This window comes from Carlito syrichta, unplaced genomic scaffold, assembly GCF_000164805.1.
Source record: "Carlito syrichta isolate Samal-C Ts95f unplaced genomic scaffold, Tarsius_syrichta-2.0.1 Scaffold302715, whole genome shotgun sequence".
Classification (NCBI taxonomy): domain Eukaryota; kingdom Metazoa; phylum Chordata; class Mammalia; order Primates; family Tarsiidae; genus Carlito; species Carlito syrichta.
Window position 1 is genome coordinate 305729 of NW_007246811.1, and position 20462 is coordinate 326190.

At 37.9% G+C, this 20462-nt stretch overlaps 1 protein-coding gene across 1 annotated transcript in view; it reads right to left on the reverse strand.

Annotated features, from left to right (window-relative positions):
• The window catches only part of IQUB (IQ motif and ubiquitin domain containing), an 82153-nt gene extending 70226 nt beyond the window's left edge, over nucleotides 1-11927 (reverse strand). Inside the window, exon 1 of the mRNA XM_008057067.2 lies at nucleotides 11896-11927. The gene's annotated coding sequence lies outside the window, so the exon portion shown is untranslated. The remainder of the gene's footprint in view (nucleotides 1-11895) is intronic.
• Between the last annotated feature and the right edge of the window lie 8535 nt (nucleotides 11928-20462).

The following is a 20462-nucleotide window of genomic DNA, read 5'->3' on the forward strand; positions in this document are numbered from 1 at the left end:
AGCATCTAGAAGCTTGGGCCAGGAAAGTCCAGAGCATTCCAGAGCCATGGTACAGAAGCAGAGTTAGATCAAAGCAGTGAGGAGACAATATAGCAGGGAGCCTTCTACAGAAGCTAGCAGCTAGGAAGAGAGGAGACGGAAGGTAGTCCTAAAACCAGATTATTAAACCTTGGAACAATAAGGTGTGAAAACTTTATCTGGGGCTTCAACTTTGAGCCCAAATCTTTGTAAATAAAAAATATTTATATATCATCCATAGTCAGTGGACTTCTCTGGCTACTAGATGGCAATTTTTTTTGAAATGGAAACATTTAAAACATAAATATATAACTTTTAGCCGGGCTCAGTTGCTCAGCCTGTAATCCCGTGCCTTTGGGAGGCTGAGGTGAGTGGATTGCCTGAGCCTGCGGGTTCGAGACCTGCCTGGGCAGCGAGACCTCATCTCTACAATAAATCAAAAAAATCAGCTGGGCGTGGTAGCGCATGCCAGTAATTTCAGCTACTTGGAAGGCTGAGGTGGAAGGATCGCCGGAGCCCAGCAGGTCGAGGCTGCGGTGGCCGGGAGCAGTCACTGCACTCCAGTCTGGGCAACAGAGTGAGACTACAACTCAAAAAAAATAAAAATAAAAAATAAAATTTTATTTATATATATATATATATATATATATAACTTTTGAACTCAATAAATAAGCTATATAGGATTAAAGAGAGTTGAAGAGAGAATTAGTAAGCTGGAAGATAAATAAAATGATTTTATGTAGAATGCTACAAAGAAAAAGAATACAAAAAGTACAAGAGAGAAAAGTCATGCAGAAGAGAGAAAGAAAGTTTGACATATTTTTTGCTAAGCATATAGTTTATTGCAAGCTAAGAATGGTTTTGTATTGTAAAAGCAAAAACTAACAAAGACTATGCAACAGAGACTACATATGGTCTGTGCAGCTTTAAAAAAAAATAGGCTTGTAAAACCCTTTTCATAAAAAGGTAATAGCTGAAAAATTTTCAAAACTGATTTAAAAAATGAATCCCCATATCCAGGAAGCACAATATAAACATATATCTAACAGAATAAATAAAAATAATACATAGCTATATACATTGTGATGTATTCATCTGCCCTTTTTGTAAAGTCTGAGGTAATGGGGGGGGGGAGAATCTCTCCTCAAATTAGCCAAGTTGGCATCTTTCAAAACAGTAATAGAACAAAATCAAGAATTTCTGCTCTTCAGAAAACACATCTGGAAGAAGAAGACAAACCATAGACTAGGACATTTTTTTTTGCAAAATGCATATCTGATAAAGGACTTATATCCAAACTATATAGAAAATAATTTTTAAAAAGTAAGAAGAGGGTAAAACATTTAAACAGACACTTCACCAAAGAATATATAGAGAAGGCAAATAAGCAGGGCCAGGACTAGGCTGAGACACCTGTGCTGCTCCACACTTGCACTTGGCTTGAAAATAAATGCCTCCTAACATTTTGGACCTAGGTGCCTCAACTGCTTCACCCTAGTTTCAGCCCCAAGAACAAACATAAAAAGATGCTCAATATCAGTCATCAGAGAACTGCAACTTCAAATCACAATGAAATAGTCCTACACACCTATTAGCATGGTTTTAAATAATATTTTTTAATTCAACAATAATAAGTGTTAGTGAGTGAGTATAAAGACAAGTGGAGCTCTCATACTTTAATGGTATAAATTAAAATTGGCATGAAACTTAAGATCATTGTTTTTTCATGTTCTTATAAAGTTAAATATGCACTTATTCCGTAGTCCAGCAATGTTTGTCCTCTACCCAAGTGGAATTAAAGACTACATGTATACAAAACCTGTACACAAATATTTAAAGAGACTTTATTCTTAATTGCCAAAGACTAGAAACAACACAAATGTTCCTTAGCTGGGAAATAAATACACATATTATAATACATTCATAAAATGGCATACTACATATACATCAATAAGAAGGAACAAACCACTGATATACTCAACAACATGGATGAATCTCAAAGGAATTATGCTAAGTGGGGAAGCCAACTCTAAGGCTGCATACTCTATGATTCAATTTATATGACAAATTGGGTCTAGAAAACAGATCAAAGTAAGGGGAACTACAGGAGTTGATCATAGAAGGATATGGGGAATTTTTCATGTGATGGAACTATCCAAAATCTTAATCATGGTAGTGGTTACACAAACTGTCTATGTTTATTAAAGTGCATAGCACTCCATACTTTAAAAGGGTAAATTTTATTGTGTCTAAGCTATGCCTTAGTAGAAAAATGAAACAAAGAATAAAAGCAATGTTCTTTTCAGTAAAATAAAAAAAAAGTGTGCTATTAAGACTAATACTAAAGAAATTTCAAAAATAATAATTTTTAAAAATTGATTTCAGCCGGGCTTGGTGGCTCAGCCTGTAATCCTGCGCCTTTGGGAGGCTGAGGTGAGTGGATTGCCTGAGTTCGCGGGTTCGAGACCCGCCTGGGCAGGCGAGACCTCATCTCTACAATAAATCAAAAAATTAGCCGGGCGTGGTAGCACGCGCCTGTAATTCCGGCTACTTGGAAGGCTGAGGCGGAAGGATCGCCGGAGCCCAGCAGGTCGAGGCTGCGGTGACCAGGAGCGGCCACTGCACTCCAGTCTGGGCGACAAAGTGAGACTCCAACTCAAAAAAAAAAAAAAAATTGTTTTCAGGCAGAAGAAATAAAACTGATCCCAGATGTAAGATCAGAGATGAAGGAAATAATAAATAGCAAGGAAAATGAAAATATGTGGGTAAATATAAATATACATTGGCTAGATAAAAATAATGTCATAAGTCACACACACATATACACACACACAGAAATACACAAAAATCATATAGCATATCTATTTTGAGGGGTGAAAATGCTTTTGAAAAAGGTTGTTTACCTTATCATAATTAACCTGTTTATCTGTTTTATGTGGTTTTCTGATTTTGTGCTCAACAGTAAAGGAAAAAAAAAAAAAGAAAAGCTAAATTAAAAAGAAGAAAGAGGAGGATGAAGCACCCTGTAAACTAATATGAATCACACTCCAGGATATATTAAATGAAAAAGGAAAGTAAGTAGAATAAGAATATATATTTGTATTTGATTCAATCTAGATAAAGAAACACTCAGAAAAGTATGAAAGAAACTAAGAAAACTAAGAATCTGGTGGGGGCAAGGTGAGTGGGAAGTAAAGTGGCCAGAACAACAGCGGGCTCCAGACTTCTTAATATATTCTTTTTAGTATCATTTTGATTTTTAAACAATGTGAATGTATTACCTCTTTAACAAAATTAAATATTGTGGCTCTGTGGTGGCTCAGCCTATAATCCCAACGCTTTGGGAGGCCGAGGTGAGTGGATTGCCTGAGCCCACAGGTTCGAGATCTGCCTGGGAAACTTGGCGAGACCTCATCTCTACAATAAATCAAAAATCAACCGGGCATGGTAGCGCGTGCCTGTAATTCTGGCTACTCAGAAGGCTGAGGTGGAAGGATCGCCGGAACCCAGCAGTTCGAGGCTGCGGTGGCCAGGAGGGGCCACTGCACTCCAGTCTGGGTGACAGAGTTAGACTCCAACACACACACAAAAAAATTAAATACTAAGACATTATGGGCTAGTATACTAGGGGAGACACAAAGTGGATGGGAGAGTAGGTGATCAAAAGTGCTAAAGCCTGAATAGGAATTGTCAAGAATTGTGACAGGTCTGAGATTTAATCCTACCTGCAAGCTTACAGTTCAGCCTGCCATAATTCCATGGATGCTATCAGAACACATTAGACTCCTGGGTCAGAGACAAAGGACTTTATAATTCATGGCACAGCCGATAGCATGAGCTTCATATTCATGAAGAATACCCATGCACCCAAGTCCCAGAGAAAGAGTGTAGAATGGCCCAATTAGATGCTACACATATAGTGGGCTGTGTCATAGCTGAGGAACCCCAAATTTAGAAACCACAATCCTTTGTAAGGGACTGCAAGCAAATCTGCCCAACCTTTGCCCCAGAGGAATATATTATCATAGTAGACAGATAAATCTGATCTCTGCTTTAGAAGGAGACACTATCACTATCTTCCAAGGCTGTTCACTCTACAAATATTCTTGAAAAGACAGTCCAGAATAAGGTTGCCAGTGCCTTAAGTGGAAATACAAGAGAACCGAATTGCCTTCTTTGAGGAATAGGAACCACACATAAACCTCTGAAGGTCAGCATCTTGTGATTATTCTCACAGCTACCCAGTAAGGATGGCCACATTACAACAGCAATTATGTGTCTCTCACACAGCCGCAGGTACAATGCTTGCTCATCTATGCTCTGAAACTTTGCAGGTTCCATCTGATACTGCTCAGTCTGCATAAGGCCCCGTTTAACGGTCCACACCATTTAAAAGCAATCCCAGAGTAAACACCTAAAGTAGAAGCCATGCCTATATCCGACCAAGGTGGTAAAAGATTAAACTAGCTTGAACACCCACCAAGGTAGAAAAGTAGACCCTAATAGGCCTAAAATAATAAATTTCAGAACTGTAACATGAGTAAATGATATCTAACAGCGTAATTAAACAATAATATAACACAACCAAGTAAGGTTTACTTTTGAAGTCATCCTTAATCCTTTTCTTTCTCTCACCCATAGTCCAGTCATTCAATAATCCCTGTCAATACTGACTTGAAAACTTTGTCTCAGTCTACTTTTGTCCATCACTCTGTCATATTTTGACAGTACTACTACAATAGCCTCTTAGCTGGTCATCTTAATTTTATTCTTGAAACTTCCACCCTAAATAAACATTCTTTATTCTCACAACAGCCAGAGAAATAGTTTATTGGGTACATCATAGTTCCTCTCATATTTAAATATCTCTAAAATAAAATGTTTTCTAGAATAAAATCCAAACTACTCACCATGACCTTCAAGGTCCTAAATGATCTAGCCATTGCCCACCTCATTGTGTAACCCCCTCAATCTCCTCACTTCCACAAGTTCCCCAACCTCCCTTCTTCTGTATCTAGGGTTGATCTTCACCTTGAGGCTTTTGCATTTTCTGTTTCCTCTGTCAAGAATGCATTACTACAGATCTTTATGAAAAACTCCTAATCTTCTGTATCTCAGTTCAAATGCAACTTCTCCAGGAAGGCCTCCCTAGTCACACCCAATCACTTCCTATTTTATTTTCTTCATAGATATAATCACTGTTGAAAACCATAGTTTATTTATTCACTTATTTGCTATTTGGCAACTCCTACTAAAATAATGCTTTCATAGAAGGAAGAATCTTTTCTGCCTTATCAGTGCTGCTCCTCCACACCCAGAAATAGGCCTGACAATTGGTATGTGCCAAAAAAATCTTGTCTTTCATATATGAATGAATAAGTACAGGATGCAAGAATCAACATTTTAAAACTATTAACATAATTCACTACATAAACTGAACAAAACTGGGAAAATTTGATAACGCATATTCAAAAATCAATACATATTCCTGATTTTTTTCAATGATGAGCTAAAAATAAAATCAAACTTTCTTTTTCTGATAAAGGGTATATTCTTGCAACATCATACTTAGATAAATGCTAGAAGTTTTCTCATTAAAGTTTGGGACAAAAGGGAGGTACCTATTATTGCAGCCATTAGACATCATTAAGAAAAAAGAAATAAAATATAAATATTTGAAACACAATGACGAAATTTTGTCATTTTATACGGGTCCTTTTCAAGTCAGAATAATAAAATTGATGCAAACTTCCACTGTTAAAGAAATACTCAACAATAAAAAAATGGAATGTGATGGTCCACCGCTTTCTCTATTCATGCTACAGTCATCTAAAAAATAAATAAAATAAATAAAATGCCAGCCCTGGATAAACTACAAAGCTATAGTAACCAAAACAATAGTACTGGTATAAAAACAGACATATAGACCAATGTAACAGAATAGGGAACCCAGAAATAAATTCACACATTTACAGCCAACTCCTTTTCAACAAGGACACCAAGAACATATATTGGGGAAAGGAAGTCTCTTCAATAAATGGTGTTGGAAAAACTGGATATCCATATGCAGAGGAATGAAACTACATCCCTACCTCTTGCCATATACAAAGATCAAATCAAAATGGATTAAATAGCCAAGTATGGTGGCATATGCCTGTAGTTCCAGTCACTTGCAAGGCTGAGGTGGAAGGATCGCCTGAGCCCAGCAGGTTGGGGCTGTGGGGGCAGTGAGTGTGCCACTGCACTCCAGCCTGGGCGACAGAGTGAGACTGCAACTCAGAGAAAGAAGAAAAAAGGGTTAAAGATTTATATATAAGACCAAAAACTATGAAATTAAAACTACTAAAAGAAAACACTGGGGAAACACTTCAGGATAGTGGTTTGGGCAAAGCTTTTTCAGTAAGACCTCAAAAGCACAGGCAAAAACAACAAAAAAAGACAAATGAGATTACAGCAAGGTAAAAAGCTTCTGCAAAGGAAACAATCAACAGAGTCAAGAGACAACCCACAAAATGGGAGAAAATATTTCCCAATTATCCATCTGACAAAAGATTAATAACCAGAAAATACAAGGAATTCTAACAGCTAAATTTTTAAAAAGCAAATAATCTGATTTTAAAATGGACAAGTGATCTGAACAGACGTTTCTCAAAAGAAGAACATAACTGGCCAACAGGTATATGAAAAAATGCTCAAGATCACTAATTGTCAGAGAAATGCAAATCAAAACCACAAAATGATATCACCTCACCCTAGTTAAAATGGTTATTATCAAAAAGACAGAAAATAACAGATTCTGGTAAGGATGCAGAGAAAGGGGAAATGCTAGTTCACTGTTGGTAGAAATGTAAGCTAGTACAACCACTGTGGAAAACAGTATGGAGTTTCCTCAAAAAAACTAAAACCGGAACTACCATATGATCCAGCTAGGTATATTTCCAATTTCACTGCTAGGTATATATCCAAAGAAAGAATACCTAAAAGGTATCGGCACTCTCATGTTTACTGCATCACTATTCACAATCGTCAGTCAACCTAAGTGTCCATTACTGAATGAACAGATAAAGAAAATGTGGTATTATATACAAATATTATTCAGCCATAAAAAAGAATAAAACTGTCATTTGCAGCAGCATGGATGGAACTGAGGGAGATTACATTAAGTGAAATAAGTCAGGCACAGAAAGACAAATATCACATGTTCTTACTCATATGTGGAAGCTAAAAAAGTTAATCTCATGGAGGTAGAGAGTAGAATAATGGTATATGCCAAGAAGGGTAGCAGGAAGAAGGGATGAAGTGAGACGGGATTATGGGTTCAAAAATACACTTAGAGAGAGGAAGTATGTTCTAGCGTTGATAGCATGGTAGGGTGACTATAGTTAACAATAATTTATTGAATATTTCAAAATAACTAGAAGAGATTATTTAGAATGTTCCCAGAAAAAGAAATGATAAATGCTTGAGGTGATAGATATCCTAATTACCTTGATTTGCTTATTATACACTGTACGTATGAATCAAGTATCACAAGTACCCCATAAAAATATACAATAATTATATATCAGCAAAAACTTTAGAAAATGAATTCATTCGCTCTTTCAACAAATTTTTATTAGACATCTACTCACTACCAAACTCTCTTCTAGTTGTGTCTAGAGATTTAGAAGTGAACTAAACAAATAAAAATCTCTTCAGTAATACCCATCGGATACTAGGTTTGCAGTTTGGTGTTCTGAGAAGTTGTCCTGGAAACAGAAATTGGAGTCAGAAGTCTATTGATGATATTTAAAGCCACGAGACATATGAAATCAGTGCAGTCAAAAAATAGAAGTCACATTTTATAAGGTGGTTCCTTTAACAAATCCACACCTCTCCACCTTCCTTGTGAATGCAGTTGCCTCCGTTTCCTAGTTGCTGTGGTTTCTAATGCTGATCCTCATCTCACTTACTAGTTTAGTATGTTAAATGTCCCGGATTGCTCTCCTCCAAGCAACAGATCTCCTCATAAACAAGATAGTACTGATCACACTTCTCTGTAACCTCAGTTTTTATGTATAGTAGTGTCTAAAGTTCATGGCCGGTCCTTAGTTAATGATATGAAAAGTGACCTAAATAATTACATACGCTTTCAGATTGATAGTTGATTTTAAAGAGGGTGGTTTAGCAATTATGTTTATGATAACTAGCAGTAATAAGCATCCATTCAACTTAAAAATAAGAAATTTCAAGGTTTCTAAATCATAAATTCATGCAGATTATAGACCAGAAAGGACCTCACTGCTATGTGGTACAGAGATTCTCAAATTTGATTTCCCCAAGGTGGATTTCAGGAGGGTCAACTCTGAAGCCAGGCTGCTTAGCTTTGAATTCTGACTGAGCAACTTCCTGTTGACAGAAGCAACCTCCCATAGGCCCCGAGCATTCCTACATGTTCTTGCTGGGATAATATAAATGCAAGGTCATGACCACTGTTTACCATGGGCATTTCTTCCAGAAGCCACAATGGTTGAGATAACATCTTTTCCACCAAAGAACAGGCTTTCTTTGGTGCATTATAAAAGCAGTAAAATCCCCACATGCAGGCACTGGCGTAGACACACTCGTGCTGCACCTGTAGACTTGAGTAACAAGGGAAACTGGCATAATCTTTAAGCACTAGCTGCTTCTTTTGCAATGAATACTGTCTCTGACACAGCACCCTCAAAACAGTGACTGACTAACTTATTAGCTTGCAAGTAAAGTAAAATACCAGGCCCTTCACGGTTCTGGATACTTACTAGATGTGTGGCTATAAGACATAGAGGTTTCTTAACCTCCTTAAATCTCATTTTCCTTACTTGTGAAATGAGATGTTATTAATTTTTACATCAAAGGTTCTTGTAAGAATTAAATAAAATAATATACATAAAGTGCTTAGCAAACAGTGCCTGGTACACAGTAAGCACCTAATAAATGTTAGCTAATGACAAATGAACTATTTCTAAAATGTCCAAAAGGCATTAGTTACACATTAATAATGTCTCAGAGGTATTACATAATTACTCATTTTACACAGTAGAAAAAAATACATTCAAAATAAAGTATATTAGTAAATACATATACTTAATTACATAATCCTCACAGATGATATTATTATGCTCATTTCACAGATAAACTAGCATAGAGAAGTTGAATAATGTGTTCGAGGTCACAGGGCTAGTAAGCAGGAGGTCTGAGATCCAAAACCAGGCGTTCGGGATTCAGAAGTCATGCTCTTAGCCACTACACTATGCTGGATCTCAGGATGGAAGTCCATGGAGGGTTGAAGGGATACAAAAGGGGGTCTGGCAATTAAGAAAAAGTTTAGAAACTGCTGATCTTCCTATAGATTAGAAAGCTAAGATCCAGAAATGCTTCATTATTAGGTTAGTAGTAGTCAGATCCAGAATTTAAAGGATAGTTTTACCAGTAGACACATTATCAGGGACTGTCTTTTATTTTTAAGTGAGAAATATGATTTAAAATTGAGTAGAAAATATTCAACAGATATTTTTTTCTTTCACTCAGCTAAAATAAGGAGCTAATTATATTGGTTCCTAAGACTTCCTTACATGTATATTAACATGCTCTACTTATATATAAACATGCATAAACACTCGTTGCAACAGATATTAAATGTAAATGACAAATAACACATATTTACAATGTGAAATAAAATGTTGTAAAATTTTAGCCCAGATTGGAAAGCTACAGTTTGAAAGACTTTAAAAGTGCTTTTTTCCTTATTGTTATTTTGATTCTGTTTTTTTGTTTTGTTTTGTTTTGTTTTTTGAGTTGGAGTCTCACTCTGTTGCCCAGACTGGAGTGCAGTGGCCGCTCCCAGCCACCGCAGCCTCGCCCTGCTGGGCTCCGGCAATCCTTCCGCCTCAGCCTTCCAAGTAGCCAGAATTACAGGTATGCACTACCACACCCGGCTGATTTTTTGATTTATTGTAGAGATGAGGTCTTGCTGCCCAGGTGAGTCTTGAACCCGCGGGCTCAGGCAATCCACTCACCTCAGCCTCCCAAAGGCGCGGGATTACAGGCTGAGCCACCGAGCCCGGCGATTCTGTTGTTTTTGAAGACAGCAATATATGTTTACAAGAAAAAATAAATCTAACAGGAAAAAGGGGATAAAATAAAAAGTAAAAATACTACTTTATTGGCTTGATATCTTAATTTTATCTCTCAATGTTAGGCAGTGTTAACAGTTTATCTTTCTAGAAATTGTCCATAAAGTTACAATCATGTATTATCATATTTAAATTTGCATGTGATCATATCAATATAGATTTAATAAACTATATGTCATTTTTAAACTTTTATACTATTTTACAGCTTATTATTAAAATATATACTTACATTCATACCTGCATAAAACATGATTCTGCCTTATTCTTTTCAACAATTTCATAGTAATTTCACTGCAAGGCTAAACCACATTATGGTCAACTGTTGCCCTATTGATGGATGTTTAAGCTATCTCTAGTTTACTATTAAAAACTATGCTTCAACAAACATCGTGCACATCAGTCTTTGTATACATGTATAAGTAGACCACAAAACAAGTTCCCAAATTAGAATGGATAAGTCAAGGGCACGCATATCTTAAGTCTGTTAGATTTTATCAAATTGCTTTCTAAAAAGTGGCATCATATTACAGTCCCAATAACAATCCCTTGGTTGCTGTTTTACATCCTTATATTGTATTATGAGTCTTAATTCTTAAATATCCCTTGGGTGTGTGCTGCACTTATATTTCCCATTATATGTTTAATGTTTGTGTTTTTTTTACTGCATAGTAGTTTTAGGTTGTTAGGTAGTGAAATTTATTAGACTTCTTGTGAGAGTTTCCAAATTTCCTGTTATGCTTAGAAACAGCTTTCACAATGAAATGTAAATATGCAAATTCATCCATATTTACACAAATGAGACAGATATTTAACGATTCCAAGATACGCCGTTAAGTGTAAAAGCAAAGCACAGAATGGTATGCACAAATGTTTCAGGTACAGCGACGTATCTGCTTATACACAGAACCTCTGGGAGGTGGGGATGGGGAGAAGGCAGATTTTTACTATTCTTTTTACTATTTTAACTTTTTATCATTTTTATGTATTAGTAAAGCATGTTAATATACACGTGGAGAGGTATTAGGACTCAATAGACTTAACTCCTTACTTTAGACGGCTGAAGAAAAAAATACCTGTTGAATATTTTCTAGATCTTTTCAAACGTAAAAGTTTTAATCTTACTATTTAAAAATAAAAGGGCAGTCCTTATGATGTCTGCATACAAAAAAAGTCCCCCTTTTAACCTATAATACATTTCGTTTCTTACTATTCAAAGCTTGGTACATCTAGAATGTTAGTGTAAGCAAGCAGTAAGACAGGGATCCCGTCTTGCCTTCTGTCAAGTAGATAAGTTTGTTGATTTTTAAAGTTTGTTAAGAGGCAAAGACAACGGGTGGAGGGAAAGGAGTGAGCGTGACCGGCGAGGAAAATCTAAAAGCCCTCGACGTCCACAACACCGCCGCCTCAGACGGAAGGCTAGCGCTGTCTAACGCCAGCTACACACACGTCCTGCATCTACGTCCTGAGCTACACACACGTCCTGCATCTACATCGCTACCGTGCCGAGCTGCTGCTTCCGAATCCCACATCAGAGAAGCGGAGTCACACAAGGATTCAAGAGAGATGGGATGCTTTGCACGGTGTTTAAGGACCGGCCAGGCAGCCCCGGGAGCCCAGGCGGGATCATGCCTGGCACGTACTGCCCCGAGTCCAGCGCAGAGGAGTCACCTGGCCGGGTCTACGCGGTGGGCCTGGGGAAGGCATTCAGAGCCTGCCCTCCTACCTGTCTAAGAAATGCAGCTACTCGCGTCGAAGCGGTTTCTCAGGCTCCTGGAAGCACCCTCCCGGCTCCCCGCACTCTTCGTTGCCATCCGTATCCTAGCAACGGCCCGGGTACCGCCTCCTCCCACCAAGGCAGCGCCCCCGCGAGAAGAGGCGGTGCCCGCGCAGCAAAGGAAAGGTTGGGGAGAATGGGCGGGGCCGGAGGTCAGGGGGAGGAGCTAGAGATTAGGGGGAGGAGCTGGAGGTCCGAGGGAGGAGCCGGAGCCCAGGGGGAGAAGCCAGAGGCCGGGGGGCGAGAAGAAGGAACGCGGCAGCCGGGAAAGGGAAGAGCCAGAGGCGAGGGGACGGAGAAAACGAATAACGGCCGGAGGAAAGGGCAAGAGCCAGAGATGAGGGGAAAGAGGCAGAGGCAAGGGGCGGAGAGGAGGAACGCGGCAGCGGGGAAGGGCGGAGCCAGAGGCAGGCAAGAAGGAGGGGCAAGGAGGAGGAGCCAGAGGCTAGGGCGGAGCCAGTGGTGAGGGGTGGAGCCAGAGGCGAGGGGGCGGGGAGGAGAAACGCGGCAGGAGGAAAGGGCGAAGCCAGAGACAGGCAAGAGGGGCGGAGCCAGGGGCAAGGGGTTGACAGAGGAACACGGCAGGGGAAAAGGGGAGGAGCTAGAGGCCAGGCCTGTTACCTGCTGGTTAACTGGATCCGGAATTGAATCGGACGGGAACCTCTTTCCAACAATCGATTTACACGTGTGAAAAGGCACACTGACCCCCAAACACAGTAAGCTTACAGATATAAAAAAATAAGAATCACAGAAAACATAAATATGAATTCAGAGACAAGAAATTGTCAAAGGAGAACACAGATGTACCACAGTACCTGCTGTACTTGCCTCCTTGCTTTTGTTAAATTTACAACTTGGCTCTTAGCTTCCAGGCAGCCAAAGAGAAAAGGAGGAAGTAGCTATTAAAAAATTTCTCTTATAAGTCAGGAGAAGCAAAGCTTTTGTTAATCACTGAATTACAAAGTTTTTTTCTATCAATAAATTCTTTAAGAAAGTTTTTAAAGATTCAGAAGACAGTTTTGAGGGAAAGGTCAAATGTGTTCCTGTTGCAGAATATCAGCTTTATTAAGTATTAAGTATATATCACTAAGCACCTTACATATATTTCTAATTTAATCCGCACAATACTTTTATTAAGGAGGAACTGCTATTAGCCCCATTTTACTAATGAGGAAACTAAGGCACACAGGTTTAGTGAGGGAACCAAGATTAAACCCAAGCAATCTGATTCCAGAGCTTAGATTTTAGAACATTATTCCATGCTACTATGTTTAACACCCTTTAATATTTAAAAAAAGATGTAAGATTAATAAAATTAAAATGTTTTATCCATAGTACAGATCCATGCCCTTATTCATAATTTTCAGTGTCTTCATTTATCTTTTTTTCTTTTTTAAAGATGTGGGATACAGTTCAGGATTAGGTATACAAGTGGTCATTGTACAGGCAAAGTTTGGACCTCCCTTTCAGTGTCTTCATTTCTTTAGACCATTCTACTAAAATTTTACTCATCTCCCCAATAACTTCCTAATATCCAATGTCATTTTTACAGTCTTTTTTCATTTAAAAATATGTTTTACTAGAATAATATGAACTGTGTATTATGTTCTCAGTAAAATTGGCTTCGTTTTAGTAATGGTTTGAAGCAAAAGCAAATGCACTTTAATCACTTTCCCATATACATGAAGAGCAAAGGAAGAAAAGGGGCCTACAGGTAACCACGAAGTTTAGTATTCCATGTGCAGACCAGGTGTGGAGATGTGAAAGCAACTTTTTTCCTCACCCACTCTCATCTTCAAAATCATAATGTATCTTAAATTCCAACACTAATAAGCATTCCATTGGTCTTTAACACAGAAACAGTAAATCAAATACCACAGGTTCTCACATTAAAGTGGGAGCTAAAAAATGGGTATGTGTGGCCATAAAAGATGGAAGCAATAGACACTAGGGACACCAGAAGCAGGGAGGCTGGGATGGAGGCGAGGAGTGTAAAATTAATATTGAATACTATGTTCACTATTTGGGTAATGTGTTCACTAGAAGCCCAAACCCCAGCATAACGCAGTATATCCATGTAAAGCCTGCACATGTACCCCTTGAATCTAAAAGTTAAATTTAAAAAAATTTTTTACTGTTTTAAACAGCCACTTCTCTAGGTTTCCTCTTCAAAATTTGTCATTCACTGTCCTCCCGGTTAGAGACACTATGAAAACAGTAGGTTTAGGAGACAGGAGAAGGAGGGAAGAAAAACAGGTGATAGAGAACTCCAAGTATGTCACAGTGTTCAGTGTGACTGCATATCCCTAATTGATCATATTTTACTTATAGTTTGCTGTGAGGATGACTTTATACAACTCAGTCTTGTCATAGGAGCCTAACTTAATAGGCATCCTGGATAGTCTGTGCAGTTTGGAAAGGTTATTAGCATGTCAAAATCACACACACACACACACACACACACACACACAAATATACAGTTGTTTGGTTATTTAAATGTAAATACAAACTGAATGAAAACAACTAACAGGAAAAAGTGTCAATTTCAAAAGTAATTTTACAATATAATTTTCAATTTCCTTTCACAAAAATATATTCATTTTCACAGGATTTATTGCCCCAAATACTTTCTCATGAAACATCTACCTTTAGTCGTCTCAGCATTTATTTGTATAATAAGCATTTCTTTTAATGGGCTTTTATTTTTACAAAGATGCCACCTAGTGGCTATATAAAATCAAACATTTCAAAGGATTGCCCATTTCCAGGCTAAAAAGAACAATGAATTTTTAAAAATATTAGAATAATAATTTTAAAAACTAAGAACCTGAAAATTATGCTTTGGAAATTATGTGGATTAAATTTGGATCATCATTTCTCTTTGCATCCTTGTTAAAAGGCTGGAAATGTAAGTCCAATGTCCTTTTTCTGAAATCTTTGGGGACAGATATGTTTGATATTCACAATTTTTCCGATTTTTGAAAGGTAATATGAACATATACTCTTCATTATGTAACACATTCAGTGGGTCTGCAGAAGCAGTCCAGAATCAATTACATTAATTCTGTGGCAAAATATATTCATATTCTCATTAAAGTGGGATAAAGGCCACAGTTTTACATCAATTCAGGTCAGCCTGTTGCCAAACGAGTTCTATAAAAACTCTGTTTTCAGAAATTTTTGAAATTTGAAATTTAGATAAGAAATTGTACTTGTTTTACCCTGAAAAAAAAAAATTAACCATCCAGTTATAGAAAGGAAAATGCCAATATTCTGTAATACAATAGTAATACTTATCTTTAGAAAAGCTGAAATCTTGACCTTAAAAAACATAACACATGATCATTATGAGAAATACCAATATAGAAATATTTGCAATGCTTTTACTTATAGTTATACACAGAAGCTAATCTATATAAGTTTTCTTTAAGGATAACACAAAAAAATTAGTTGTTAATCTAAACCTAAAGATCACTTTGAATCTTGTATGAGCAATACACAGCAAGCTCAATTTATAAATTCTGTCGCACATTAAAAAAAAATTAACCTTGGTTTTGTTTGTTTCTGAGTGATTTGCCATGTTCCAACTCCCCACCACTATGTTTACAGAAATATGTGTTGATGGCACCATGCTCTGCCTGCCTCTCTTCTGTGACTATGAGCACTCTTTGCCATCCTTCCTTAGACATTCGGTATGAATAAAATACTTTGTGTTAAGACTTTGGGATTTAAGAGTAGCCTGTGCTAAGTCACTTTTCCTCACTATCTGGAATATTGGTTTCTTATGTCTGAACAGTCTTTCAAATAATTCTTGCTGTCAACATCAATAATTTAAACCTCTTAGCACACTCCCACTTTGATTTCCTGTGAATTATGTATAAAACAAACCCTCACCCTCCTCTAAACCCAACTCCTAGCCTCTCATTTGCTTTTTTCCTCAGAAAATTAACATTACTGGCCGGGAACAGTGGCTCAAGCCTGTAATCCCAGCACTTTGGGAGGCCGAGGTGAGTGGATTGCCTGAACCCACAGGTTAGAGACCAGCCTGGGCAATTTGGCGAGACCTCGTATCTAAAATAAAAGTCAAAAGATTAGCTGGACGTGGTAGTGCATGCCTGCAGGTTGGGCTGCTTGGAAGGTTGAGGTGAAAGGATCGCCTGAGCCCAGCAGGTCGATGCTGGGGTGGCCGTGAGCATGCCACTGCACTCCAGCCTGGGCTGGAGTGAGACTCTAACTCAAAAAAAAAAAAAAAAAAATTAACATTACTAAATAATTACTGTAGCATAAGCTATAACCTCATTGAACAGAGTTTTAATGGAAAGGTAGTCTCAGCAAATGTAAAATACTTGTGATATGTTCAGCAATTTGATACTTAACTCTATATCCCAGAAAATGCTTGCATAGGATGTTAACTTCTGTTTGTTTATTATAACTATCGAGGCTGGGAAGAAAAAGAAAAAGTTGGTATCAGCCTATATGTGAGAATTTTTTCTATACCAACATTGTTCTCTTCCTTTAAAAAAAGATAATCATCAGTATCATTACTGGCTTAATTAGCTTCATTCCTCTGACTGCACTTTAGAATTAGAAAAGGAAATAGACAATAAAAGATAAGTTCCCTTTCTTCCATCCTCCAATTCTGAGGGAGAGGCAGGGACACAATGATGGAGAGTAAAGGGATACAGTGAAATCTGAGGCCTGATTGCACATGACTACAACTGGCATCACATTTATCCTATTTAGATGACAGACTACGTGCTCTTTCTGGTGTAGGAAAAATGTCAACCATGAGACCTGAGCCTTTCTCCCGTAGGGTGCCATATATACCGTTTGTCCAAACTGTCACAGTGTATACCTGTTATCCTTATGAGATTAATAGATTAATACTTTCACTCTCAAAAATCATTCAAGGTTGAATGATGAGTTAAATGCTTATTCTAAACAGAAGTCATCTTCATCCCAAAGCATAGAATCCCCCCAAATCAGAATCATCTGCACTAGGTCCAAGTGTGGGAGAAAGGGGGCATCAACTTTGCTGCCATTTTTTCTTTTTTAAAGCTCCAACTGATTAGCTTCTCTTTCCTTTGAAACATCTGGAGTATGGTGATTAACTTGAATGAAAACTATGGGAAGAAGTGAAATCGGCCATTCTGAAAATTATTCAAATTAGTCTAGAAGCCACTTGAAACACTGAAGATCTTCGAATGAAACAATCATTTGCAAAGCGATCAGGACGCTTAAGGAAGCTACTAGGAAAAGACTGAAGGAGTAAAAACTATCAGGTGTAACCTGTAGGTAGTTGAAATGGCAGGGTGATAGACCAGCTTGCAATGTTCCTTAGATACATGTCTTGTTTACATTGTCTGCTTATGGTCATGATGTTCTTTGCACAAAATGAAATCCAGTTTACTACTTCTGCTCATATTTGTTCTTAACAGGTATTCAAGAAAGGATTTAAGTTTGTTTGGTACAGCCCATACAGTGCAGCAGGAGTGACAGCATTCCTCGCATACTCATAAAGATAATATAATAGAAGCATGAGTTCTAGAACCAGACTGCCTGGGTTCAAAGTTTAACTCCCTATCTTAGTAGCTATGTGATCTTGGATATGTTAAGAAACCATATCTTTGCTTCAGTTCCTCATGAGCCCCACGATGAACAATTAAAGGGTAACACTGATTACATTGGGTTCTGGTTTCTTACCTAGAAAATGAAGATCATTGGGAGTATCTCACTCCCAGGGTTGCAATGCAGATTGAATGAGTGAAATTAGTCAAGTACTTACAACAGTGCCTGGTATTCATATTAAAGTCTCAACATTAACTATTATTATTTATTACTTCTATGATAACTACTACTCTACAACTAGCATTTCTAGTGTAAACATCAGTAAAGTCACCTTTTTAACAACTAAGATTCAGTAACACTGTTGGTGAAACACAAAAGATGCCCAAGGATCACGAGAAACAGAACTGAAAGTATGACAAAGACATGGCAAGTCATCTTTCTGTTTTTATGTGTCCAAAGGACCTGAAAAATAACCCAACCTGATTGGTTAGAAAATTAGCTTAAAAGCATCCATGAACACACCTTAGGATTGTATAGTTGATCTCAATAATGTATTTATTCAAGTAAATGTTCAGAACGGAAAACGTTATACATCATAGATTCTACTTCTTTTATGTTGGAAATAGGTCATTCTAAAAAGTTGAAAACTTGTCTCAATTTAGTCAGAGTTCATGATGACACTAGAACAATGGTAATGAGAACTCCTGGGCTTCTGACTTGCCCTGTGATGCATTTCTCACTTCCCTGCCAGAAGGAGCTCTCTAGTACTCTAACCTCTAGGAAGTAACTCAATCCATCTTATTTAATATTTATTCAGCATTCATTTTACAGTTCTATGGAGAGTGAAAGATACATTTTTTTCTCATTCAGAAAGATTTTGTTTTGCCACAAAAGATAGCAAAATATACACATGCATGCACATGTGTGTGCGTGGACACATACACACAAACCCACAACAGTAATATCTGTGAAGGAGATACCCAGTTATATTTAACTGGGTATTTAAAAATCATGCGGAACTAGGAAGACAAGGTGAGAACATATGACAAGAAATTTTCTTTTTGTTTAACCTTAAGCTTGCCAACTTCTTTCCCTGAACAGCATTTGCCTTGTTTTGATCTCCACCTACATATTAGAGGCGTAGTGAAAATTACTTGGTGATTCCACTTTGAATTTATAGCTATAGGACTAAGACGTTTTGAATATAAGCCTATCCATATGGCAGATACACTTAAGGAACTCTTAATGTCTCTTCATTTTCAGAAATTCTACCTCAATCCTAATGTAGTTGGGTTGATCAAAAAAAATTAAAGGCTGGGCATTGTAGTTCACGCTTGTAATCCCAGCACATTGGGAGGCCCAGGTAGGCAGATCGCTTGAGCCCAGGAGTTTGAGACGAGCCCAGGCAACATAGAAAGACCTCTTCTCTACTAAAAACTAAAAAAATTAGCTGGCACGGTGGTGAGCGCCTGTAGTCACAGCTACTAGAGAGACTAAGGCAGAAGGGTCGTCTGAGCCCAGGAGGTCAAGGTTGCAGTGAGCCATGATCGTGCCATTGCACTCTAGCCTGGGTGACAGAGTGAGACCCTAACTCAAAAAATTAAAAAATAAATAAATAAAGGCCAAGGAACAGAAAGCTAACATTCTTAAATATGACAAAAGAGGATATGTCCAACTACCTCTGTACAATAAGCAATCTCTTTATCAAATCCATGTCTTCAATTGTACAATTAATTCTAATTTGGTGGTTTTCAAAAATAACATAGTAGCAAAATATAATAAAACTAAGACTATATGAAAACAGAGTAAATAGAGTAAATAATTCAAATAAAGATTAAAATAAAATGGCATTTATTATGGATTTTGTAATCAGTATATAAGTATATATTTAAATTCTATCTTATATACATAAGATCACAGCCAAGGAGGTTAACTACAATTTCAAGTTTTATCACCAGCTACTTTTGCTATTTTATCACATTATTCCCAGCCGGGCTCGGTGGCTCAGCCTGTAATCCCGCGCCTTTGGGAGGCTGAGGTGAGTGGATTGCCTGAGCCCGCGGGTTCGAGACCCGCCTGGGCAGCGAGACCTCATCTCTACAATAAATAAAAATCAGCCGGGCGTGGTAGCGCATTCCTGTAATTCCGGCTACTCGGAAGGCTGAGGCGGAAGGATCGCCGGAGCCCAGCAGGTCGAGGCTGTGGTGGCCGGGAGCGGCCACTGCACTCCAGTGTGGGCGACTGAGTGAGACTCCGACTCAAAAAAAAAAAAAAAAAAATTCCCTCTTACTACTTACTTCAAACAGTGACCTATAAATTTGTTTAGACAAGCCAAGCTCGGTAGCTCAGCCTGTAATCCCACACCTTTGGGAGGCTGAGGTGAGTGGATTGCCTGAGCCCGTGGGTTTGAGACCCGCCTGGGTAGGTAAGACCTCATCTCTACAATAAATCAAAAATTAGCCGGGCATGGTAGTGTGCGCCTGTAGTTCCAGCTACTTGGAAGGCTGAGGTGGAAGGATCACCGGAGCCCAGCAGGTCGAGGCTGCGGTGGCCGGAAGCGGCCACTGCACTCCAGTCTGGGCGACAGAGTGAGACTCCAACTCAAAAAAAAAAAAAAAAAAAAATTTGTTTAGACAATAATAATTAAGGGCCTTTTCTCTTGTCCGAGTAATTTAAAAAATTAAATGCATATTGAAGGTACTACTAAAGAAACTTTTTGGTTATAGCCTCTGCATTGAAAATCTGTAGAGATTTTTCTAATTAATTTTCAAATCATCCCACAACCTCTCTGCTCAAAGAAATCACATCTTTGAAGTAATCTGTGTCAACATTTTACAAATCAAAAACTGATTCACAAGACCCTACTGCCATAATCACTAATTCTAACAAGTTTCCTAAATATATTCTCTCAGTTTTCTTAATTATAAGTTGTCAATAATATGGACACA